This window comes from Hirundo rustica, chromosome 6 (genome assembly GCF_015227805.2).
Source record: "Hirundo rustica isolate bHirRus1 chromosome 6, bHirRus1.pri.v3, whole genome shotgun sequence".
NCBI classification, from domain to species: domain Eukaryota; kingdom Metazoa; phylum Chordata; class Aves; order Passeriformes; family Hirundinidae; genus Hirundo; species Hirundo rustica.
In genome coordinates this window covers 15,889,038-15,909,155 of record NC_053455.1, presented here as the reverse complement: position 1 = coordinate 15,909,155, position 20,118 = coordinate 15,889,038, and positions in this window count along the sequence as shown.

The window sequence follows — 20,118 nt, the reverse complement described above, 5'->3', positions numbered from 1 at the left end:
AACAGGAACGTCGTTTCCCAGCTGCTGTATCTCAGTGCCTTGAGAGCACAACAGGCTATTTTGTGATTGAAAAGTCCGGTCTTCCTTCCTGCCTTCCTTCCCTCCCTCCCTCCCTCCCTGAAATTGCTCCAGGTACAAAGTATACAGTCTGACAGAGTGAAAATTATTAAAAATGAGGAACAGGGTTGATAGGGCACCCCACATTATTTGTTTGCCCCCTCTCTGTTTGTGCCCAGTTTCTGGGCTGCGGTCAGGACAGAGTGCATTGTGCCACCTTTTGGAAGGAGCTGAGAGGAGCTGTCCCCTCCAGGCTAGCTGGCAGACAGACTGGGGAGGGCGGGAGCTGCTCAGGTGGAGGGGGCTGCAAAAGGAGGTGGGGATCAGTAACGAGAGCAAAACTACTCTTTCCCTGCTACTCTGCAGCCTAGAAAAGGCCTGCTTGTTTGAGACTCTGCTCATCTTGATACATGTTCAATTGGGCAGATGTACGTGGAGACAGATTTGGGTTTCTGTGAAGGAGGGCTTTGTGTGCATCCTCACAAGCCCTCACGTGGCATCAAACTCTTCTTTGCTACCTTGGTTTGCTGATACCTGATCTGTGCTTTATTTGCTGTGCCAGGTCAGCCACATGTATACTAAGACCCCATGCAAAGGAAGTGACTTTATTGCTTGATTGCAGATAACATTAACAAGGGGCAAATCAGAATTGGATAGTAATTAATCTGCTAATTTCTCATTGTGCTGGCTTGAAGGCAAAACCAGCGAGAGACTCTAAGTCAGAAAAAACAATTTAATAGGAGAGGAAAAAAAAGTAAAATAAAATAAAACACATGCAATGGTACAAAAGATCACTGACAGAGTCAGAATACAACCTGAAACCGTGGTGGTGGCAGTCCAGATGAAGTGGTCTTGTTGAAGCAGTGTTCTTGCAGAAAAGTCTGGTAGCTCTTGTCCTCTGGGAGTCCAGTGGGTAAGGCTGCCTGTGCTGTCCCAAGGCCCCGATTATATCCAGGTGGGAATGCTTGGCTCCTCCCCCTGGGCGGAGCATCTCACAATGGACTGATATCATTTTATCAGTTTTGCAATGGGTCCTTGATTGCCTATCAAACAGAGATAGCTCCTGGGGAGAGTTATCTATGAGTCATGCAGGACGGTATTGATGGGCCATTAACAGAAGATAGCCTGGAGGGAGGGGGCACGGGAAACAGTGGTGCACAACAACATTTCATGTAGATGGTGATAGAATACATACTTTGGGCACATTTTACATTGTAACCTAGGACATAATCCACCCCTTATTCTATGACCATCTACATTATACCTAAATTAATACATTCTTACAGCTAGATAGATAAATATACACATATACAGAATGAAACCCTACACTCAGTTCTCACTTAAAATTAGGTCTCCCTGTGGTACACAACGGGTTTCCCCATCTTTCTGCATTACCCACCAAGTGGAACCAGGTCCTTGAGCAAAAACAATCCCACGGATGGGTCTGCCTTTGCTTGATGTGGGATTAATCCAAACAGTTTTTCTTAAGATGCCTTTCATGTGTACCACAGGGACTTTATCTCCATCCACTGTGTGCAAGGGTTCAGACTGGGCAGGACCAGCTCGATTGATTGACCCTCGAGTGTTGACCATCCAGGTGGCCTTTGCTAAGTTCAGTTCTCAATTTTTGAAAGTCCCCCCACCGAGCGCCTTCAGGGTAGTCTTAAGTAACCCATTGCACCGTTCAACTTTCCCGGCAGCTGGTGCATGATAAGGGATGTGATATATCCATTCAATGCCATGTTCTCTAGCCCAGGTGTTTATAAGGCCGTTTTTGAAATGGGTCCCATTGTCTGACTCGATTCTCTCAGGAGTGCCATGTCTCCACAAGACCTGCTTTTCAAGGCCTAAGATAGTATTCCGAGCAGTAGCATGAGGTACAGGGTAGGTCTCTAACCATCCAGTGGTGGCTTCCACCATAGTTAGCACATAGCGCTTGCCTTGGCGGGTTTGGGGAAGGGTGATGTAGTCAATCTGCCAGGCCTCCTCATACCTGTACTTCAACCATCGTCCACCGTACCACAGAGGCTTTACCCGCTTGGCCTGTTTGATTGCAGCGCAGGTCTCACAGTTGTGGATGACCTGTGAGATGTTGTCCATAGTAAGGTCTACCCCTCGGTCACGGGCCCATCGGTATGTTGCATCTCTCCCCTGATGACCAGACGCATCATGGGCCCAACGGGCTAAGAATACTTCTCCCTTGTGTTGCCAGTCTAGATCCACCTGTGATACTTTCACCTTGGCGGCTTTGTCCACCTGCTCGTTGTTGTGATGCTCTTCATTAGCTTGACTCTTGGACACATGTGCGTCCACGTGTCGAACCTTAACGGTCAGCTTCTCTACTCGGGCGGCGATGTCTTGCCAAATCTCAGCAGCCCAGATGGGTTTCCTTCTGCGCTGCCAATTGGCCTTTTTCCAGCGGTTCAGCCATCCCCACAGAGCATTAGCTACCATCCACGAGTCGGTGTAGAGATAGAGTCTTGGCCACTTCTCTCGTTCGGCAATATCTAAAGCTAGCTGGATGGCTTTAAGTTCTGCAATTTGACTTGATCCACCTTGTCCTTCAGTAGCTTGTGCAACTCGTCGTGTGGGGCTCCATACTGCAGCCTTCCATTTCCGGTTAGCGCCTACAATTCGACAGGAACCGTCAGTGAAAAGGGCATATTGTCTTTCAGTCTCCGGTAGCTCGTTATACGGTGGGGCTTCCTCGGCACGTGTCACTTGTTCTTCCTCTTCTTCAAAAGATAGTCCAAAAGTCTCACCTTCAGGCCAGTTAGTTATAATTTCTAGAATCCCAGGGCGATTCGGGTTTCCAATACGGGCGCGCTGTGTGATGAGGGCAATCCATTTGCTCCATGTGGTGTCAGTGGCATGATGCGTGGAAGGAACCTTTCCCTTGAACATCCATCCCAGCACTGGTAGTCGAGGTGCCAAAAGCAGCTGCGTTTCAGTGCCAATTACTTCTGAGGCAGCTTGAAGTCCTTCATAGGCGGCTAAGATTTCCTTCTCTGTGGGAGTGTAGTTGGCTTCAGATCCTCTGTAGCTTCGGCTCCAGAATCCCAGTGGTCGGCCCCGAGTCTCCCCAGGCACCTTCTGCCAAAGACTCCAAGACAGGCCATTGTTCCCGGCTGCTGAGTAGAGCACGTTCTTCACCTCTGGTCCCGTCCTCACTGGGCCAAGGGCTACCGCATGAGCGATCTCCTGCTTGATCTGGGCAAAGGCTTGCTGCTGTTCAGGGCCCCAGTGGAAATCGTTCTTCTTGCGGGTGACCAGGTAGAGAGGGCTCACAATCTGGCTGTACTCAGGAATGTGCATCCTCCAGAAACCTATGGCGCCTAGGAAAGCTTGTGTCTCCTTCTTGCTGGTCGGTGGGGACATGGCGATGATCTTATTGATGACCTCAGTGGGAATCTGCCGCCGTCCATCTTGCCACTTTACTCCCAGGAACTGGATTTCTTGGGCCGGTCCCTTCACTTTACTTCGCTTAATGGCAAAACCAGCTTTCAGCAGAATCTGGATGATCTTTTCTCCTTTCTCAAAGACTTCCCCTGCTGTGTTCCCCCATACAATGATGTCATCAATGTACTGTAAATGTTCAGGAGCCTCACCTTTTTCCAGTGCAGTCTGGATCAGTCCATGGCAGATGGTGGGGCTGTGTTTCCACCCCTGGGGCAGTCGGTTCCAGGTGTACTGTATGCCCTTCCAGGTGAAGGCAAACTGGGCCCTGCACTCTGCTGCCAAAGGAATGGAGAAGAAGGCATTGGCAATATCAATGGTCGCATACCACTTTGCTGCCTTGGACTCTAGCTCGTACTGAAGCTCCAACATGTCTGGCACAGCAGCACTTAGTGGTGGGGTGACTTCATTCAGAGCACGGTAATCCACAGTCAGTCTCCATTCTCCACTGGACTTACGCACTGGCCATATAGGGCTGTTGAAAGGTGAACGAGCCTTGCTGACCACCCCTTGGCTCTCCAGTTTCCGAATCATCTCATGGATAGGAGTCACAGAGTCTCTGTCGGTGCGGTATTGCCGTCGGTGTACTGTTGTTGTGGCGATTGGTACCTGTTGTTCTTCAACTCTTAGTAGTCCCACAGCACAGGAGTCATCTGAGAGACCAGGCAAGGTACTCAGTTGTCTGATGTCTTCTGTCTCTACAGCAGCTATCCCAAAAGCCCAGCGATATCCTTTTGGATCTTTGAAGTATCCATTTCTGAGGTAGTCTATGCCAAGGATGCATGGGGCCTCTGGGCCAGTCACGATGGGGTGTTTTTGCCATCCATTCCTGGTTAAACTCACTTCGGCCTCCAATACAGTCAGCTGCTGGGACCCTCCTGTCACTCCAGAAATAGAAATGGATTCTGTTCCTACATACCTTGATGGCATCAGGGTACATTGGGCACCAGTGTCAACCAAAGCCGTATATTTTTGTGGGTCAGATGTGCCAGGCCATCGGATCCACACAGTCCAATAGATCCGATTGTCCCTTTCCTCTACCTGGCTAGAGGCAGGGCCCCCCTATTCCTGGTCATGGTACACGTTGCTTTCTTCCTGTAAATATGTTCCTGAGGTCCCTTCAAGTGGATCAGTCATATCATTCTTCTTATACTGTCTGGGGTTCTGTGCCTTTGAGACTGGAGCAATGTTGGCTCTAGATGAGCTCTTCGTGGTAGGTGTCTCTCTCTTCAGTTCACGTACCCGGGCTGCTAAGGAGGAGGTGGGTTTTCCATCCCAATTCCTCATGTCTTCTCCATGTTCCCGAAGAAAAGACCAGAGGTTACCCCGTGGAGTGTATGCTCTCTCCCTGGCTGGTGGGTACCTGCTCCTAATGGCAGAGACTCTTGTTGGTTCTGGCGAGATGTGGTAAATTTCTTCCTTAAGTTCCTTTTTTAGTTTCTGATGGCCCTCTTCAATCAAGCTCCGGACTTGCTCAGCCAGCCTTGTTTCCACGGATGAGACATGGGTACGAAATGGGGCGGTGACAGTATCCTCGTAAATTCTTAGTTTATTGACCAAGACGCCCACCTTGTCCTCACCTTCCCTCCATTGCAGCGTTGCCAGGTAACGGGAGTACATCTCTGGTCCAAGCCGTGCAAATCTCAACCACATCTGCGATGTGCACTGGACATCATCTGGGCTTTTAGGAAATCTCTCGTCTTCTGAGAAAATGATCTCCAGCACAGCCAATTCCCTCAGGCATCGGGTACCTTGTTCTATTGTGCTCCATTTTCCTTGGTGCACCTGGAGGTCTTCTTTACAAAGGTATCTGTCCCTCACACTTGTTAGCAGTCGCCGCCAGAGGCTGAGAGTTTGTTGGGTTCTCCCGATCTCCTGGTCAATGACCACATCCCGAGACAGCGATCCCAGTTGCCTGGCCTCACTTCCATCCAGAATGGTGTCATTGGCTGCAGCGTCCCAGATGCGGAGCAGCCAGGTTAGGATGGGCTCGTTTGTCTGGCGGGTGAATTCCCTCCGCAGGTCACGCAGTTCACCCAGGGATAGAGAGCGGGTGATGATCTCTGGCTCTGTCTCTTCTGCTGGGTGCGAAGGTCCTGCCACATCCTCATCAGTCATTATGCGGACTGATTTGCTCTTTGATTTCTTCTTCTGAACAGGGGCAACTGCCACTGGTTTAGCTTGTTCTGCTTCGGTGACAGTTTGTGTGGAGATGCTGATGGCACTTTTGGTTTCTTTCTCCTCTGTGACAGCTTGTGTAGACACTGACACTGTTGCTTTGTTTTTGGTTCCTTTCTCTTCTGTGATGGTCTGAGTAGATGCAGAAACGGTTGCCTTGTTTTTGGTTCTTTTCTCTTCTGTGACAGTCTGCATAGATGCGGTTCCTGTTTTCTCTACGACAGTTTGTGTAGACACGGATGCCGTTGTTTTGCATTTGTTTCTTTTTCCCTCCTCCTCAAGGAGACGCTGCACCACCCCATGTAGTGTTTGATTTCTAAACATGGTGCAGGCCGTGCAGAGAAGGCAAAGCAGAACTAACAACAATATTATGCTGTCCTTGGCACCTAGAGAGAACTCAATACTTTTGAAAACTGCTGTGCCATACCTAAAAGACTGGAAAAAATCATTCTTTACCCCTCCCCACAGGGGCTGGGTGCGATTATTGAGAGCCCAGATGTAGCATTCTGGACCAGGACAAGAACACAAAATAGAGTATATATTCCGAATGATGCTCATTGCCTCAGAGGTTATCATACAATAAACATAATAGACCAATACAGCAATTCTGGTACCATACCCTGGTCTACACATGAGCATTAAGACTGGCAAATACTGCCCCATGTGTGGGAAAATGTAGAGAGCTAGGTATAAGATATATGAAAGCATGTTGAGCATCATAGCGGACAGCTGTTTCTTTTTTCCTCACTACAAAATTGTAATTCTGACTTTTCTCAGTACCTCCTGCCCCACGTTGGGCGCCAAAATATATGTGCTGGCTTGAAGGCAAAACCAGCGAGAGACTCCAAGTCAGAAAAAACAATTTAATAGGAGAGGAAAAAAAAGTAAAATAAAATAAAACACATGCAATGGTACAAAAGATCACTGACAGAGTCAGAATACAACCTGAAACCGTGGTGGTGGCAGTCCAGATGAAGTGGTCTTGTTGAAGCAGTGTTCTTGCAGAAAAGTCTGGTAGCTCTTGTCCTCTGGGAGTCCAGTGGGTAAGGCTGCCTGTGCTGTCCCAAGGCCCCGATTATATCCAGGTGGGAATGCTTGGCTCCTCCCCCTGGGCGGAGCATCTCACAATGGACTGATATCATTTTATCAGTTTTGCAATGGGTCCTTGATTGCCTATCAAACAGAGATAGCTCCTGGGGAGAGTTATCTATGAGTCATGCAGGACGGTATTGATGGGCCATTAACAGAAGATAGCCTGGAGGGAGGGGGCACGGGAAACAGTGGTGCACAACAACATTTCATGTAGATGGTGATAGAATACATACTTTGGGCACATTTTACATTGTAACCTAGGACACTCATCAACTTAAATGAGAGAGATACTGCTTTACCAGAGAGAATGGCTTTCTTTGCTGACCGAATGCTGCCTGATTATAAGATTTGACATTAATGAGTTGCTAGATATTTAGCTATGAAACTGGAAGAATAGTACAAAAAATTCATCAGAATTTCATGTGCTTTCATTTGTATGTTATCTTCCTGCCCTAGAGCTCGAGTTTGAAAGCCTTGACTTGGAAACAGGCAGACAGATGTCAGCAAACCAGAAATTGTGACAGATGAATAGCAGCTCCCAAAATCGTCTGCATTATTCTAACAGGCATCCATGTGCATGCACTCATATAAATAATCCTCTTAGATTCAGTTTCCTTTCAGAAATGCAATCACTAACTTAATCTCTATTTTAAGGTACTCAGTACTGGTCTGGTGACAGACAAAACTGGATCCCACCACTGCATTTCACAAAAAGTTCTCCCTACCTAATGTTGCCTCCTGGCAATACTGCTTGAATTAAATTTTGTTGATCAAGGAGTTACTGCAACCTGTTTGGAGAAAGTACCTGATCCTCCAGGCAGCTCAAGGAACTGAGAGATCATGAACCATAGACTGGATCCCAGGCATAAGTGAATAAAGATGTGCAAAAAGATTGGGCTGGGAACACAGAGACACTTTTTCAAGTTGGAGGGGGAAAAAAGAAATTGCTGATTTATGATTACAAATATTTGCCAGTAATGTGGTTAAAAGTCTGATAGGTCAAATACCATGTAAGAGACTTTTTGTGAGACAGTAAAAGATAATAGAAGCAATAGCCTTTTTGCCATTACTTAGGTCTTTCTAGTCAAGAATCAGGAGCATGGATGAGTGTTTTGTCTAGAATTGACCTTTCCTATGCTGAATTTTAACATTTTTTCAGGCAGATGTGGCATGTGCAGGTTTTCATATTTGCATGTTCTGTTCAAATCAGGCAAATTACAGAAAATGTATTCTGAGTCCACATTCTTTGAGGAGAAACTGGTGGAAGACAAAACAAGCAAGAGCCTGAGCTCTGTAGCAGGAAAAGGATGGGCTCCAGATGTTCTGCAAAATCAAGCATGTGTATTTGGTAAAGGTCTGTGATAAGAAATGGATGTTCTTATTTGTGATAAACATTAACTATTTTTTGTTCACTGGAGATCAAATAACTCAAGATAACAGGAAGTTACTATGTCACTATCTAAGCTTATAGGCAAACAGACCCTTGCGCATTCCTTCTCTACTTGCTTAATCAGCTTTAAGTTTCAGGAATTCCAGCTTACAACTACAGCCTTCATCTCTGCGACCACCGAGGGACAGAAAGAAGCCCTCCTAGCAACACGTCACACATACATCATCGGAGGAAAGAAGCAAGATAAAAGCAAGACTGAAAAACCTGCCAATTCACGGCAGTTGGTGGAGCGAGACTCCCCTGCCGTCCAGCGCTGTATTTGCCTTTGCTTTGCCTGCTGTAATGTAATAAATTCCTATTGGAACTTTTATTCGTGTTCATAGTCTATTACAATTTGGTGCCGTGACTCGGATCCACCTGCAAGATAGGACTTTTGGTTCTGCCTGGGGGGCGCCCCGCCGATCAGTCGGCGGCCCTGGTAGACCCGATTCCTGTCTCGGTTGGACCGACGAACCTAAATTCAAAGCATTAGGCAAAGGAGGCCGGCAGACCCTATAAACTTTGTGCACAAAGGTCCGGACGAAGACGCAAGACGCGTGAGTATCTGTGTGGAAGATTCCGTTCGGTCTGGGTCGGGTATCCTGGAGTGCTGCGAGTGTGTGTGTGAATGAGAGGAGAACCGGCAGCTCGGATTTTCCAAGTGATTGTGGACCCTCAGTAGTGCGGTTCTCATTGCCCGAGAGGGCGTGAGCCACGAACAAGGGGAAGCGAGTGATTTCCGCACCACGCTTGTGTGAGGGCACTCCAGAAGATGGGACAGGGGAAGAGCAGGCCCTCTACTCCCATAAAACAGATAGCCCACTGGGGTTCATATTAGACAATTGGAAACATTACCCTAACACAGGGGGTAAAGGTAAAGCTAAAATGATCTATTATTGTGTAGTAGTATGGAGTGGAAAGGAGATTTCCTGGAATATTTTTTAGCCTATTTTTAGATCATCAGAAGATTGGGTGAGGCAAAAACTCAACTTGTGGGTAAACACTAAAATTCCTGTTAGTCAGGAAGAAAGTGAATATGCTAATGTATGGGTTACAAGACCTGGGGGTGAAGTGCTCCTGTTTCCCCTCAAAGAGGGAGGACGAAAGAAAGACAGGAGTAAAGAGGAAGAAGCCTTACTACTCCCACCTCCTTACATACCCCCTCAGAACCCCCAGATTCCGGATGCACCTCCAATGGAGCCTCAGGAAGCAGGAAGTAATCCCGAGCCCCCCGAGGAAGTGCAGGGACCCATAACCCGAGGTCGGGCTAGACAGCATAACCTATATCCCCTAAGAGAAATGCCTGTGGGGGGGGGGCCAGGGACCTCACCCAGCGATAGGGTTTGTTTCAGTACCTTTGAGTTCTGGGGATGTTCGAGAATTTAAGAGGGAGATGGGGAGCCTCCTGGAAGATCCTTTGGGAGTGGCCAAAAGACTGGACCAATTTTTGGGACCCAGTATTTATACTTGGGGCGAGTTGCAAGCCATATTAAACATTCTCTTCACGGCCGAGGAAAGAAATATGATTAGACGAGCTAGGATGCAGATATGAGATTCACAACATGCACAAGGACCTTTAGCAGACACCAAGTGGCCTTTGCAGGATCCCAATTGGAATCATCAGCAGCAGGATCACAGAATCAATATGCAGGATCTGAGGGGGATAATAGTACAGGGGATCCGGGAAGCGGTGCCTAGGGGGCAGAACATCAACAAAGCATTTAATGAGAGACAGAAAAAGGTGGAGACACCTACGGATTAACTAGAACGCTTGAGAAAAAAAACCTGCAAATGTACTCGGGCTTAGATCCTGAGACACCGTTAGAGCAAGCACTACTAAAAACACAATTTGTGGCTAAATCGTGGGAAGATATCAGAAAGAAGTTAGAAAAATTAGATAATTGGCAAGATAGAGACCTGGATGAGCTATGAAGGAAGCACAAAAGGTATGTGTGAGAAGAGATGAAGAGAGTCACAAGAGACAAGTAAGAATGATGGTGGCAGCAGTAAGGGAAACTAGGAGAATTGATGCCCCTCCCAAAACAAGTCAAGTGGCCCAGAGAAATGGGGGAGGGGTTCTCCGGGTAGAGAAAAAGGATGGAGGCGTATGTTTCTACTGTGGGAATGAAGGACACTTTCGGAGAAACTGCAGGAAGCGGCTCAGGGATGAGAGAGTCTTCAAAGAGGACTGAAGGAGTCAGGGGCTTCATTTGCTGGGGACACGGAAACATCAGGAGCCCTTGATAAAATTAAAAATAGGTCCTCAGCAGCAGGAATTTGAGTTTTTAGTAGATACTGGAGCTGAGCGATCGACAGTCCAGGTACTACCGGAGGGATGTAAGATATCAAAGGAAACTGCTCAAGTGGTAGGGGCGAAGAGGGAGCCCTTTAAAGTCCCTGTTATTAAGAATGTACTGGTGGAATCAAGGTCCAAAATGGGAATAGGGAACCTTCTACTAGTACCAGAAGCAGATTATAATTTGTTAGGGAGAGACTTAATTATAGAAATGGGTATTAATATAGAAGTAGTAAATGAGGAAATCAAAATAAAACTCTGTCCCTTGAGGGTAGAGGATGAGGAAAAAATTAACTCAGAAGTATGGTACACTCCTGATAGTGTAGGAAGGTTGAATATACCCCCCTTCTCGGTAATCATTAAAGATCCAGAGACACCGATAAGGGTTAAACAGTACCCCATCTCCCCAGAAAGATCCGAAGGCTAAAAGAAAAGAGTGTAAGATTAGCAGAGGGAATTTGCAAAAGATATATAGTTTTACTATGCAGGAAGAAGAAAAGATAAAAGGAATGGGGTTGAGAGAAGACCCAGAAGGGGAATGGCGACTTCCAGAGGATAATAAAACTGTACTGCCTAAATCCATAGCTATGGGTATTATGAGGAGAATACATAGCAAAACACATTGAGGGGCACAAGCATTAGTAGATCAATTCGCCACCAAACATATATGTATTGGGGCAGATAACTTGGCAAAGCAGGTAGTGAGGGGGTGCATTACCTGCCTAAAAGTAAATAAGGCCAATTTAAGAAAAAACTTAATGGGGGGGACGACCTACAGCATACCGGCCATTTGCTAACATCCAACTAGACTTTACTGAGTTACCAAAGACTGGGAGGTATAAATATCTATTAGTAATAGTGGATCACCTAACCCATTATGTAGAGGCATTCCCTACGGCAAAGGCAACGGCACAAACAGTGATCAAGACCCTATTAGAGCAAATTATTCCCAGATATGGGGTCACGGAAACCATTGACTCAGACAGAGGGCCCCAGTTTACATCCAAAATAATTAAGGAAACCATGGCAATAATGGGAATACAATGGGATTATCACACCCCCTGGCACCCCCAAAGTTCAGGAAGAGTAAAAAGAATGAATGGAGAAATTAAAAAAAAACAATTGACCAAACTCGTGATTGAGACCAAAATGTCATGGGTAAAATGCCTACCATTAGCATTGCTAATATCCGGACACAACCTAGATCGGATATGGGAATATCTCCATTTGAAATGTTGTATGGAATGCCCTACAATATAGAGGAACCGCAAGATCATCCAAAGTTGAGGGATCAAAATATGAATGTATACATTACCAGCCTAATGAAATATAGGGAAAATCTATAGAAAAAGGGAAGGTTAGCTCAGAGACCCCCACTAGATTTGAAACTGCACCAGGTGCAACCAGGAGATTGAGTAATGATAAAGTCCTAGAAAGAAGCAACCTTAGCCCCACAATGGGAGGGCCCTTACCTTGTATTGCTTACTACAGATACTGCAGTCAGAACAGCAGAGAAGGGAGGGACCCATGCTAGCAGAATTAAAGAGCCAGTGAGCAAACCGACTCCTGAGTGGCAGGTGACAAGCAATCCTGGAAACCTGAAGTTACAGATCCAGAGGAGAGATCATCAATGAATAGACACCGTGTAAAATATGCACCAGAACCACACTACACGGAAGAAAGATTAATTTGTAACTCTGATGTTAAGATAAAGTGTAGAGACCCAGAGTGCAATTGTTATCCTTTTGTTTGTTATATTTGTAAAATCTGCGGGGACAAGTGGTGGAGTCATTGTAGGCGAGGAACCCCTCCTAGAGGAATTTGCAGCCCCTGTTGGGTACTGCAGCAGAACATAACTGATTAGATTCTAGAATATAAAGTTAAATATGAAGGATTAGTAGGAGAATCAGAAGAGTGGTGGAGGATTTTTGCATTAGGGATTAAACCAAAATATTATTGTTATCACCCTAATGAACCCATCCCGTTCATAGCTGAAATTGTTGACTGCACCTGCCGCACACGCCTAAAGGGAATCCAGTGTGATACAACCCCGGTTAAGTATCAGAACTGGGATTCCTATGTCAAGAGGCAACAGAGTCGCCCCCGGGGACCTCCTGAAGAATATCCCTGCTGCCGAGAAGATGGTACCCCCCGTGGCTCGAGGCAACCGAGTCGACGGGAAAGGCAGAGGGGTAAAAAGCTGTGGAGGAAAGAAACCCCAGGGGTGGGACAACAAAACAATATTTGAAGAATTGCCTCAAAAATAGGAATTAGAGCAAGGACCCTAGGCAGAGAGACAGGTTGCGGTCTATGAAATGGAACAATCCTCAAATATACTCCCATTCCTATGCCCCCAATGATGCTCACCACGTGACCCAGCTGATTACTTTTCTTTTGCTGATGTTATACTTAAGAGGGATTAATGCCTTAGACAATCTACCACACCAACCCTTTAAATAGTCACTATGGCGATGGGATGACAATGAGATTTTGCAAACTGTAACTACTGTAAGAGCACCCAGTTTCAGAGTAAAATTGTGTGATCTGACCAACATAAATCATTGTAGAAAAGTACTGAACCTAACGGGATTTTACATGTGCCCAAGCTCAAATCACGGTAAAGGATATTGTAATTATCCTAGGGAATATTTTTGTGGATATTAGGGGTGTGAAACAATCGCCTCTGACTAGACACCCAGGGGAGGGCATGATAAATATTTGCAAACAGACTTTAGACCATGTATATTTAATAAACTGATTACTATAGTGAAAAGCCGGCTGAAAGCGGCACATCTTATGCTTCTTAGGACTAAGTATGATCAGATACCTGAAGAAGAAAATTTAGAAACTTTAGAGTTAGCTAGACAAGAACTGCAAAGATAGAGTGAACAAAAATAAGTAAGAACAAGAGAAATGGGGGAATTGTGATAAACATTAACTATTTTTTGTTCACTGGAGATCAAATAACTCAAGATAACAGGAAGTTACTATGTCACTATCTAAGCTTATAGGCAAACAGACCCTTGCGCATTCCTTCTCTACTTGCTTAATCAGCTTTAAGTTTCAGGAATTCCAGCTTACAACTACAGCCTTCATCTCTGCGACCACCGAGGGACAGAAAGAAGCCCTCCTAGCAACACGTCACACATACATCATCGGAGGAAAGAAGCAAGATAAAAGCAAGACTGAAAAACCTGCCAATTCACGGCAGTTGGTGGAGCGAGACTCCCCTGCCGTCCAGCGCTGTATTTGCCTTTGCTTTGCCTGCTGTAATGTAATAAATTCCTATTGGAACTTTTATTCGTGTTCATAGTCTATTACATTATTTGCTGAAGTTAGCAAAGCTGAAATTAATCAACTGCAGCAAAATGACTGATAGGGTATAGAGAAGATCTGAGCTTAGTGGAATGGAATAGAGTGAATATTATCAAAGACAGCACTTTCTAGGATTTAGTGCTAATATACTTGATGTGTTGTCTTGATAGCTTATTAAAAAAATATCACCTTAACACTAGTGTCTTGCAGTAACCTGAAATAGGTGTAGTCTGCATGTGCAAATTCAAGCAATAATTGTCCTAAAGTGCTCTATTTAAAAAATTAAGTTGCTCGTTGAAAGCATTTGTGTTGATATCTTTAGTGACAAGAAAACATGATTCACAATTAGTTTAATTTGCAATTAGAAAACACATTCTGCTGTATGAGAGATGTGAATGCCATTTTTCTGCCCAAAAAGGTAGTTAGTTGCTCAACCAGATCTCTGCCAGTGAATGTCCCATCTCTGCTGCAGCCTTCCAGTTTCTCTCCTGCTGCAACAACTGGGGAGGCTGCAGAGCTGCAGCAGATGAAACAAAGAGCAGAAATTGGTTATTTCCCCAGCTGTTCGTGCTGATGTTTCAAGCCTCCCTGTACAATAAAGCTAGCTTAGCTTGAATTGCCTGTCGGTGTCTGCCAAGTGGATATGCAGATTGAGACTTTCCCAAGTGGGATCTCTGAAAAGCATATTTATGCGCTTGAAGGTAAGAGTCTGCGTTTTGTTTTGCAAAGCCTTGGTTCTTCTGGGCCCTATTATCCTAGTGACTTTGACCTCTGTGGGATGCTCGGCTGGCCACAAACTGTTGACGTACAAACTTTGGTTGCCCTTGCTTCCCAAAAGCAGCACATGGTTTGCCTTTGCAGAGTCATGTGTGCCTCCTTCTTCAAAGGTGGTGGGAGGCATGGTGGGCTGCAGCTCCATGGCCCTGGCCCCATGGAGCTTGGCTTTCCCTGGCTGCTGCCACTACCCTGCAAAGGACCCCATCTGCAGTCACGGAGAGGGAACATCTGCCTCGTGCCAGGCAATAGGATATCAAGGACCAGGACACACCTGGTTTGTCTGTGATGCGTGTGGCCATAACACCTCACCTTGACTGGGGTTTCTTATTGCATATGGCATTTTTGCAGGAGAGAAATAGGGGAAGTTGTCCAAAAATCTGCTTCCAAGCTGACACAGAAGAAGGGCTGCCTGTGGAGAAGGTGGGAATGTTTCTGCCTCTGCCACCGAGCCAGACACAGCTGGGGACTGTTTACAGACCAAAAAGTCTGTGTCTGCCTGTGGGGATCAGGGAGGGAGAAAAGTTCGTCCAAGGACTGGAGCTTGGCTTTTCAGCCAGAACAGACCTTTCCAGAGGCATAAAGCAGTGTGATCACCTGTATCAGCTATACATGACTATTTATCATTAACCCGAGGTTATTGAAAGCATTGGTTTGAACTGCCTGCACCTGCTGCTTCCCAAGGGTTCACACAGATATCAATTATGCAACAAAAGACTTTAATAAAAGCGAGCAGTACAGCTGCTGCTTTGGGGGGGCTGTGTCCTCCTACCTTGGGCTGTGTACCTGGCAGCCATGAGACCCATCACAGCCACCTCCAGGCAAGTGTAGCCTTGCCGTGGCTCTGCCCACCTCCAGCAGGGGTGAGATGGGCTGGGGGGTGAGATGGGCACCCACCCAGAAACATTCACCTCATCAATTCTTACATCTGATACTGTATTTATTTTCTATTTACTATTATTTTTACCTGCTGTTTGCTATTATTTTTACCTGGAACACTGTGTGTTTGGGGGGAAAAGATGTTGAACCAAATACTGCTCAGGTTGTTTCCAAAAGAGCTTAGCATATGATGCTGAAATACAGTTCTAGGAATCATTTTCCTAGGATGAAACTTACACCTAGAGCTGAATGGTGGGGAGGAGCCTGAAAAAACCTTGTCTGTGGCACAAAGGAAGTTTCTGGGAGAGTCAGGACCAGCTCTCAACAGCACTGTGTTCCAGCAATTCTAAGATTCTTTGCCTCAATTTCCACTTGGATCACTCAGGTTGTTTGAAGAAACTGGCGCTTTCTCCGACCTCTGGAATTTAGATAAAATACCTGTCTTTAAGTCTTACCATTTTCCTCTAATTTTACTCACAATACTCCAACCTTCTCCCTTATGACGGGAATTCACAATGCTCCATTTTGTCTTGATTCAGGGTTCAGGTCAGCAGCAGTGTGGTGCATTTTCCCCCCTGGACTCTGTGAAGAAAAGCAAGGAGGACGCTGTCTGCAGCATCCCTGCTGGCCTGTGGAAACTGAGTTTCTATCCACCTCAGCTCTGGAAAGAGGAAACCTCTCAGCCATTACAGCAGCCAAACCAACAACGAGGACCTGGTCTAACCTTGAGACCCAGTGCCCTCAAGTAGGGGAGCTGTTGAAGCCCAAGGTGCTTCTAAGAAACAGCTTCCTCTGCTTGTCCTCATCAGGAAGGCTGCTCTTCACTTAGTGCTTCAGATATTTCAAGGCACCTCCTGATTGCCTAAATAGGAATTCTTTCAAGATTTTGGCCTTACTGGCTAAAGTCCAAGTTGGGGTATTTCCTGCAATAAGGGCTTATGTTTATGAAAAATTACTTTTCAGTGCTTGACCATGAAAAGTTCTGGCAAGTGCTGCCTTGATTTCAGTGGCTAATACAGTGGTATTAGGAAAGAAATCCACTGTAATACAATTTCAGCTGAGCTGGAGTTAGGGGTTGGCTCTGCCAGTTCTCCCCCACTGAGCAGGCACAATATTAGTTCAATGAGTTTTTTAATGGCTTGGAAACTACAGTATGTCAGAGAATAGATGCACCTTGTTTGTTTTAACCTGTGGCAGATCCTGGCAAGATAAGACCCAAGTTTGTGTTTAGGCTGAGGTGTCCTGAGGGGCAGCAGTGGGCAGGATGCTGGTGCAGGGCCCAGGCTGCATCCTCCAGCTGCGACCTCCACTGCACCTCGTGTCCTGCGTTACAGTGAAACCACGGGGATAAAACCTCCCCAGCGGTGGACTTTCTTAGATGCAGGTGTGCTGAGTCCTAAGGAAACTTACTGAAGAGGGATTAAAATGGATCTGCTGTGTCCTAAAGCTGCTCCTGTCTGGAGCTGAGGGCAGAGCAGGCCCAAGCCCCACCACAGCGGCTGAGGGGAGCAGAGGCCTGTCCTTCTCCAGGCCCGGAGCTCATCTTTTCCTCCAAGTTAGGGTCAGACGGGTCTGGCTTTTAACAGCAGGGTGCCTGCCCAAATCACTGGCTGGTAAATTACATTTTTCTGTCTAGAATGAGGTAGATGTGTATTTTATCTAGGTAATTAATCTGAGGGATAGAACTAACATGATTATTGTGTTTTCTTTTCCCTCGTTCCTGTCAATATGGCCATGTGGCATTTGTATCTCAGAGCCTTTATTAAGCTGGTTTATTTGTGAGCAATCAAACAAGGAAAATTATGAGGACAAGGATGATTTTGTTCAGACTGTCACCTTTATCTAGCACTAACAAGCTAGGAAATTACACTGCCTTTTATTGTCTTCCTATCTCTGTAAACTTGCTTTTATTAAAAAAAAATAAAGCTCTTAAATAAGCAGAGAGGAACAGGCTGGGAAAATTCTGTGGACTCCAAGGTTCTTCTCTGGTTTTCCTCTGCAGGAACAAACACCACCCGTTCCCCTTTTCCCATGCATGGAACCTGTTTATTAATGTGTCGGGAAGCGTGACTCAATCTGTAACTTTGTCAAGACACACGCAGGAAATTTGAGTGCTTGCATTACCAACTTCTACTGTTTGATAAATCTTTCCCCCATAGGTTTTAAAAGTTTGGTGCCTTACCACAGGCTGCTTCTTTGAAAACAGTGACTAGTAAGACAGTCAAAGTTATCCTGCCATTAGAACCTCTTTGGCAGGGCATTGAATTATCTGAGAGGATAACGCTGTATGCTACTGGAGGCTAGAAGCAAAGAAGTGAGAGTGTGTCACACCTGCAGCTCCAGCAAAAGTCATCCATAGGTATCCATCCATAGGTACCCATTTGTACTGTATTCTGTGTCTCCAATGATCATGCAACAAGTCCCTCCCATAACCCCTTCAGTCAGAGCAGGCCAAGGTATAACCTGAAATGGGTCCCTGGGTCACTGTTGGTCCTGTTGATGGACGATGCTGGGGTAGGGACAGCTTGGCCAGACCCTGCCTGCATCCTGCTTTTCACTTGCAAACTGCCTGACCTCTGGTGCAGCTGCAGCACTGGGACCTGGCCACTCACATAATCCAGTCCCATGGGGGTTCTATAGTGGTTTTCTCCTTGGAATTTTATGGGTTTCAGTGTGCCCAGGCACAGATTCCAGGTGCCTTGGGGCCAAGAGCCATCTGCACCACTGCAGCAAGCACTGCAATCCAGCAATGATCTACCAGCTGGGAGACTGGAAAAACTGTTCTCTTCCAAGATTCAAAAGCTTTAGGATTTGCTCAGTCCATCTTTTAATTTTCCACGCAGGTTTAAGTAACAACTGAAATTACTTTTTAGTGTGGGACTTGAGATGTTTTAGAAATGACCACTCTGACTGCTCAAAGGTTTTAAATTTCATGATGAGGTAAATTGATTCTATATTTTAATTCCTGAAGGAGAGAAAGAAAGTGATGGGCTTGGGCAGAGCTGGCTACTTGCACAGAGTGAGTTGTGACCTGGCCCAGCATGGACTGGAGAGATGGCTGGTCATCTCTGCTTTTCATGAGCACTGCAGCTTTTAAAAATAATAAAATGCAAGAAAATAAAATAATAAAATATCATAATCTTGTAAATAAAAGCTTTTACAGAGCCTCCTTTTGATCTTCTCTTTCACGTATGAACATCTTATACAGATCTGTGCTGATATGAACAAGAGCAACCTCAGCAAAAGGAGTGTTAATCTCCTTCATATCCCAAAGATGGTTCTATGTTACAGCTAATAACAGCTAATAACACCAGCTCACTTTTATGTACCAGTGTTGCATTAAAACAAGTCAGGATTACATAGCAGATTTCATTCTTACCATGTATACTTCAGACATCTTGCATGGATGTCTGCTGTCCTCTTTAGAGGAAATTATATTTATATATCAAATGTAAAGAAAGAATAGCTTCTTTCTGAAAAGTCAATGTTTTTCTTATTGAAACTGTTCCCCTGAAGGGCTGAAAACCCCTAATACAGTAAAATGTCACGTTGCAGGAGAAAGTGGGACTGGCTGTCAGAAATTAATTCCTCTGTTCATCCAGCCTTGGTCATTGTTGACACAGGGTTGCAACAGACAAACCCAGAGGTAGAATCTTGTCTGAAGAAATAACAGCAACAGTGAGTTAAATAAGTTAAGGAATTTCTTAGGAGAGAATTGTAGAATGTGTTGAAGGTTTTTCAGACCCTGTATTTTTCAGTCTGGAGGAGTGGAAGTAAGATGTTTAGAAGAATCAGGCCAGAACACCAGCTGTATCTTAACTGCATCTAAAGCAGCATGGCCAGCAGGTTGAGGGAGAGGATTCTGCCCCTCTGCTTTGCTCTGGTGAGGCCCTACCTGAAGCACTGTGTCCCCAGCACAGGGAAGTCACGGACCTGCTGGAGCAAGTCCAGAGGAGGCCACAGAGGTGATCAGAGGGGTGGAACACCTCTCCTGTGCAGAAAGATTGAGAGTTAGAGTTGTTCAGCCTGGAGAAGAGAAGGCTCCAGGGACACCTTGTTGCAGCTTCAGTAGTTGAAAGGGGATTATAAGAAAGATGGGGACAGACTTTCAGCAGGGCCTCTTGCAACAGGACAAAGGGGAATGTGCTTAAACTAAAATAAATTAGATTTAAGATGCAGATACAATGAATAATTTTTTTACAATGAGGATAGTGAAGCACTGCACAAGTAGTCCAGAGAGCTGGTAGATGCTCCAACCCTGGAGTTCAAGGTCAGGCTAGATGGAACTCTGAGCAACCCGATCTGGTTGGAAGATGTCTGTGCTCATTACAAATAAGTTAAACTAAATGACCTTTAGAAGTCCCTTCCAACCCAACCTGTTGTATGATTTTGTGATTCTGTGGTTCAGTGGGGTGTGTCTGTCTGATCTACATTACACAAGAAAGTGTGGTGTGCCCGGTTGCAATCCTAGAGTGACCTGTTCTTCTGCTCGAGGGAGAGACAGGTCAGCAGTGTTGGAGCAAGTGGGCCTGAGCAATAGGCTTTGAAGAGGAAGAATAATCTAGAGGCCAAGGTTCAGCCACATGCTCTGGACCTGGGAGGGCTGAGTCTATCCCTGGTTAAATCTGTCTCTCACCTTTGT